The sequence below is a fragment of the Pelmatolapia mariae genome, linkage group LG13 (genome assembly GCF_036321145.2).
Source record: "Pelmatolapia mariae isolate MD_Pm_ZW linkage group LG13, Pm_UMD_F_2, whole genome shotgun sequence".
Classification (NCBI taxonomy): Eukaryota; Metazoa; Chordata; class Actinopteri; order Cichliformes; family Cichlidae; genus Pelmatolapia; species Pelmatolapia mariae.
Window position 1 is genome coordinate 24,466,174 of NC_086238.1, and position 6,120 is coordinate 24,472,293.

The window sequence follows — 6,120 nt, forward strand, 5'->3', positions numbered from 1 at the left end:
CCCCAAAGCAGGATGTTTCCACCCCCATACTTCACAGTAGGGATGGTGTTCTTGGATGCAACTCATCCTTCTTTTTCCTTCAAACACGGCGAATGAAGTTGAGACCAATTTCTATTTTGGTCTCATCTGACCACATGACTTTATCCCATGCCTCAGTCCGAGGGAGACTGACAGTCGTCTTTAGCCTCTTCCATTTTCTAACAATTGCTCTAGCAGTTGATCTATTTTCACCAAGCTGCTTGGCAATTGCCCTGTAGCCCTTTCCAGCCTTGTGGAGGTCCACAATTTTGTCTCTGGTGTCTTTTGACAGCTCCTTGGTCTTGCCCATGGTAGTAGTTGGAGTCTGACTGACTGTGGAGTGGAGAGGTGTCTTTAAAGAGCTCAGACAGTGGCTACTAATTTAGATTAATAAGTAGAGTAGAGGTGGACTTTTTAAAAGCAAAGTAACAGGTCTTTGAGAGACAGAATTTTTGCTGATTGCCAGGTGTTTAAATAATGTGCAGCAGTACAATACAAAAAAGAATTCTTTAAAAATCATGCAATGTGATTTCCTGAATTGTTTTTAAATGCTGTCTCTCACAGTGGGAATACACATACAATGTGAATTTCAGACCGTTCCATGATTTCTAAGTGGGAGCATTTGCAAAATCGCAGGGTGTTCAAATACTTATGCTCCTCACTGTATGCTTTATTAAAAAGGAAAGTTTTAAGCCTAATCTTAAAAGTAGAGAGCAGCTCCAGAGAAGAGGGGCCTGAGAGCTGAAAACTCTGCCTCCCATTCTGCTTTTAAATATCCACATGTAAGCCAATGAGAGTGAGGTGGTCTACTGGTACTACGAGCTCTTTAAAACAAGATGGGGCCTGATTAGGATTTTAAATAAAATTCTGGATTTAACAGGGAGCCAATAAAGAGAAGCCAAGATACGAGAAATATACTCTCTCTCTCTCTTTTTTTTTCCTTTCTGCCTGTCCCGTTTGGACCTTTAGCCATCAGAATTGTTGTCTGAAGGTAGAGCTGGGCGATATATCGAGTTTTTAAAAAATATCGATATATTTTCATACGAGATATAAGATGTGACAATATCGTTTATATCGATATAGTATATGTTACGTTATAATTATACTTGTGGAGTTTGCCTCTCTTTCGTCCATTTTTGTCTCTACGCTGCGTTACTCGGCCTCGCCTCTCCTTCACTGAACACAACTCCCCCTCCCCCATCATGCTGTGATGGGGGAGGGGGAGTTAATTGAAAATGCTGCTTGCTGCAGCATTTTCAATTAACTGAAGACTTTTCAGGGAGTTTTTAGGACAGTCTGATAATAATAATAACAGTAGTGCAACCTAGAAGTAATAAGTGCATGAACTAGTTTTCTGAATTTAATTTTCTGAATTGCTCAAAACCAAACAAAATTCTTAACAAACAAGTGACTATGTTAACTACGTTGTATAGTATGAACAAAGTTGAACACAGCCAGGGTTGCTTTGCATTACTTGGTTTGACAAAACCCCAAACCCCAGTTGGAGATAATGGGTATCACAACAGTGATTATCTACTTTCTCTTTTAAGCGCCACTTTCTGAAGCTTCAGGCAGAAAACACTCAGTTAAAAATGGTCGTTTTGTTGGTTGTGTAAATCTTCTTCCACACAAAATGATCCCTCTGAGTGCCAGAGACATTATCACATGGTGAAATGCAATTAAATGCAACACAAGATAGTCATGCTACAGAACACTGTTAATGTATTGCACAGAGTGGTAAAAAAATTAATAAATAAATTCAAGCTAATTATGCTATTGTTGACTGTACTCTTGGTGCTGCTGCTTGTGTGGGTGCACATTAGAGCTCTCAGCCAGGTTATGTATTCAGCATAGGTTACCACAGTGATTTAGATACACTTGTATGACACAGGAAAATTGACTGCTGCACCATTTCATATAAAGGACATGTCAAACGTTTTTGTTTTAGAGAGGCACATTTAATACATATATATTAGAGCAGATGGACCGTGTGTCCATACATAGAACAATGTGTAGCTCTTAGTTCCTGCTGAGTGATTCATCAGCACATTTGCACATTTGGTTTACAGGAAAAGCTCCATAGTAGGACAGTACATAACATGGTGGAACTTATCTATATGTCTGCAGCTGACAACAGCATAAAAGCACTTCAGCTGTTCAATAGCACTTGACTTCCTGTTAAAAGCCCATTGTCAGGCTGCTCATAAGCTTTTAGTTCCCATCAGATCATCATGGAAGAGAAGCCCTACTTTCTGATCAGAGCTTCACTTAAACACAGTCACATGACAACAGTGTTTGTACACTCAGTCGTAAACAACTGCAGGTTTGCTCATTTGCAGCGAAGTGCTGCTGGTGATGAAAAAACCACAGACCGCAAATTGATCATGATAGCGTAGAGCCATTGAATGAGACAGTATATCAGGTTATTTTTTAATATTTGCAGGCAATAATTATTGCAGGCAAAGTTATTGTACAAAAGATGACAGTTACAGATCATAGCACAAGTATTACACCACTGCCCAGTGTAAGGTTTTTGCCTCAGCTGCCCTCAATGAATAGTAGTGGTAATTACCAAAATATTTTTTAAGCTTTAGTTAATCCTTAATTAAAATACTATTTTTAATGCTAAAATATAATTATTGTTGTTATCCATATTTTTTTTAAATTTAGTGTTTAGAAAAAATAGTAACAGACATTTTTATCATTTGTGATATTTTATTAGCCTTCCTAAACAGAAAATTGTGTTTTAGTTGTTGAATATTATGCTTTATTGAGAAGTTAAGTGTGTCAGATCAAAATGTGATTATGAAAACATGAATTCAGTTTGTTGTGAAGTATGCGTCCCAAGAACATGACTCAACAAGAAGACTGTTTCTTCACTCTGTCAAGAGGCGAGTAGTGCTGTGCGATACTGCAAGATTTGGTATCCTTCCAATACCAAGTAAATATTGGGCCAGTATCGCCAATGCCCAGGACAGAAAAAATAAAACGATTAAGGCTGCAGCACATCTACTTGTAGTTTAAATATAGTAATCATACAATTTCCCTTTCACAGTTTAAACAAAAGGGTAATTATATCCAGTCAAATCTGAGCCATATTATACCACCTTTATCTACCTGGATCTGAGCATGCTTGCTTGTTTGTTTGCCTAGCACTGCCAAGTCGCGTGACAGTACAACCTCAAAACACAAGCGAGGAGAGGAGGTGCAAACTGCCTGCTCTGTGCTGTGACATGTGAAAGCAGCAGGAGAAGGCAGAAGTGCCAAGAAAAGAAGTGCCATTTCACAGATAAGTCACAATTTTTCTACATTATGTTTGACACCCCTGTACTAATGCGTCTATTAATCGCCTCCAATCTGTACAAAATGCTGAGGGAAACGTTTATCTTACTCTCATAAATATTCTCTTATTATCCCAGGGTTAAAGCTTCAGCACTGGTTTCCTGTCAGGCTCGGATTTCAGTATAAAACTTTGGCTCTTACTTTTATGGCTTTACAAGATGAGACCTTCAGTTAAGGGAGATTGTGCATTAAGAATCTGAGTTTCAAAACTCTGAAAGCTCACCACACTCTCTACACATCTGTGACATTCAGTTTACAAGTCATCTGTTCAAAGAGGCATTTGTTTTATGTTCTTTGTTCAGGGCTGGACTGGGACTGGGCTGCCGAGCTGGTTTTAAGTGATACCTCTGTACTGCATTTTGTAACTAGTTTCTTGTCTTTAAAAGTGCTATATAAATACATTTTCATTACTTTTACTTTGCACTGTCAGTGTCCTTACAAAGATTCCCCTCATCCCCACCCCAGTGTAAGATCTGTGTATGTGTGCCTGTGTGGGGCAGGACAAAGGCCTGGTCATATTTTTCCCCTCTGTGGTTTCACCTGAAGCCTAATGCAATCGTATGGATGACGAAGTAGGAGAGGGGAGGTGATAGTTGCTCCAGCTCTTGAGTAATCATTCCAGAGAATCGTTTTTAGATAAAAGAGCAGACTGAAGAATTAGTCAGTGTTTTATTTTCACATTCTGTGACAATAGTTCATTTTCTCCTTATTTTAACACCTCCTCATCTGAGAAACTAGGATTTTTTAGAAGAACATATACATTAATAGCAATATTGGTGTATAGAATTCACTTGGTTCCCACTGTTACCAACCTTACTGATGCCCAGTTACTGGAAAACTAATGGAACTGACATCAGTCTGACACAGAAAAGTGGTGATAGCTGCTTTTTCTGAATTTTTTTTTTTTTAAATGTATATGAATTTAGTTTTTAATAAAAACAAAAAATAAACCTAAAACAGCTGTATCAAAGGACCAGAATTGCACCAGATTTTCTTTTTCACATTTTGAAAAATCTCCTCATGTTTTGAGGTTGTTCCTTCAAATCATGAGGTAGCAGAGAGACAAATTCTTAATGTTGAAACGCTGAACTCTGAAAGTGCCTGCAGACTGCCATCTCAGGTTTGAACTAATTACAGATGACGATGACAACAGAATCTTTTTCCATATACAGTTATGTTGAAACTGTGATGATGACAGAGGGGGAGTTAGAACATTTCTAATAACAGCATCACTGTGAGTGAAAAGGTGATCCACATGATTGACATTCATATGATGCTCTGCTGCTTTCCTTCTGTACAACTTCCTGTTTCTCCCATGTGTCATTGCCCCGAGGCTTTGTGACTCATGCTGTGATGAGCCTGTCAGTCATGCTGTGATAGCGGGAAACCAGACTGAAGCTGTGTTGAAACAGTGTTCCCATATCCTGTGATGGTGGTGGGGACTTCTCCTATTGCATCCACACACATGATGTGTCCTCCATTGTTATACAGATAAAAGAAAAAGAAAGAAAAATATTATTATCAAAGAACACTGTCTGCATCTCTGCCAACTTTATGAAACACTTAGATTAAACACTGGTTAACTATCTCCAAACAATCTGTACACCACCTGCTTCATATGGAGTCAAAATCCACACGAACTGTTATCAAATACAAAGTCCTGACAGCTAGTCCAAGGGAAGTAAAGTTATCTTATATAGAATCAAACACAAAGCGAAACAATGGTCTGTTTTGCAGACGTAAATATAATTTTTGGAAAGTGTTCTTGCCAAACAATAACAATGAAAAATTCCCTTAATGATAAGGGATTCCAGGGAAAGTTAATATACCAGCACCGCCTGTGTGCTGGCCTTGTTGCTCTGTGCTTGTTGTCCAAAAACTGCTAAAACATAGCCAGTGTGGCTCACTGGAACATTCCTTTATTATCATTATTCCTTTATTATCATGACGCACACTGTAGTTTAGTTTAACTCAGTCACACACAAACCACAAAGCTTCAAAGACTATGTTAATCTGCCACTAAAAATAGCCTCCAGTAATGCCCTACTGTTTGGCTAATATCACACTGAGCCCTTTTACAGTCTAACTGTAAATTTGAGCTGTTGTCAAAGATGGAATCTTAAGAAGGAACCGGTGGACACAGGTGCCACAGACAGCAGAAGTGATAGAAGGTCATCACTTTTGTATTAATGTGAGATTGAAAAAGGGGGGTGGCAGCAGCCATTTTGACATGAGGAGGTAAGGTAAGGTACACACAAAAAGAGTTATGGTTTCATTCTGTTGAGTGTGTCAAAGCTCTCTCAGTGAGCCACTTCAACTAGAGGCAGTAGGCACTAGTAGAGGCAAGGCCTAGCAAACAACTGTTAGCTGGATCTGGATCTGGCAATCATAGCACCCAGGCCTGACGGAGGGCTGGGTTACAAATAAATAAGTAAAAATCAGCCACTATACACTTGTTATGTAGGTAGAAATGTCTTTTGTAACAGGCTGTAAACATTAACGTTATCACTAAATTTTTTTTACATGGGCATAGACAGGTTAAGAGCCACTCTTCCATAATGTAGCAAGCACAACATCCCAGGTTCAATCTCAGGAACAGACACAAAAGTCTACAGAAAGCAGTGACGAGAATACTTGAAACTTGAGTTTATTTTGAGCTGTATCATTATTAAACACGTACATTCAACAAGCTTTAACCTGCCACTGCATTGGTTCTGTTTATGTTCTCTCTCTGATCGTGTGTCACCAGAGTTCAAATGA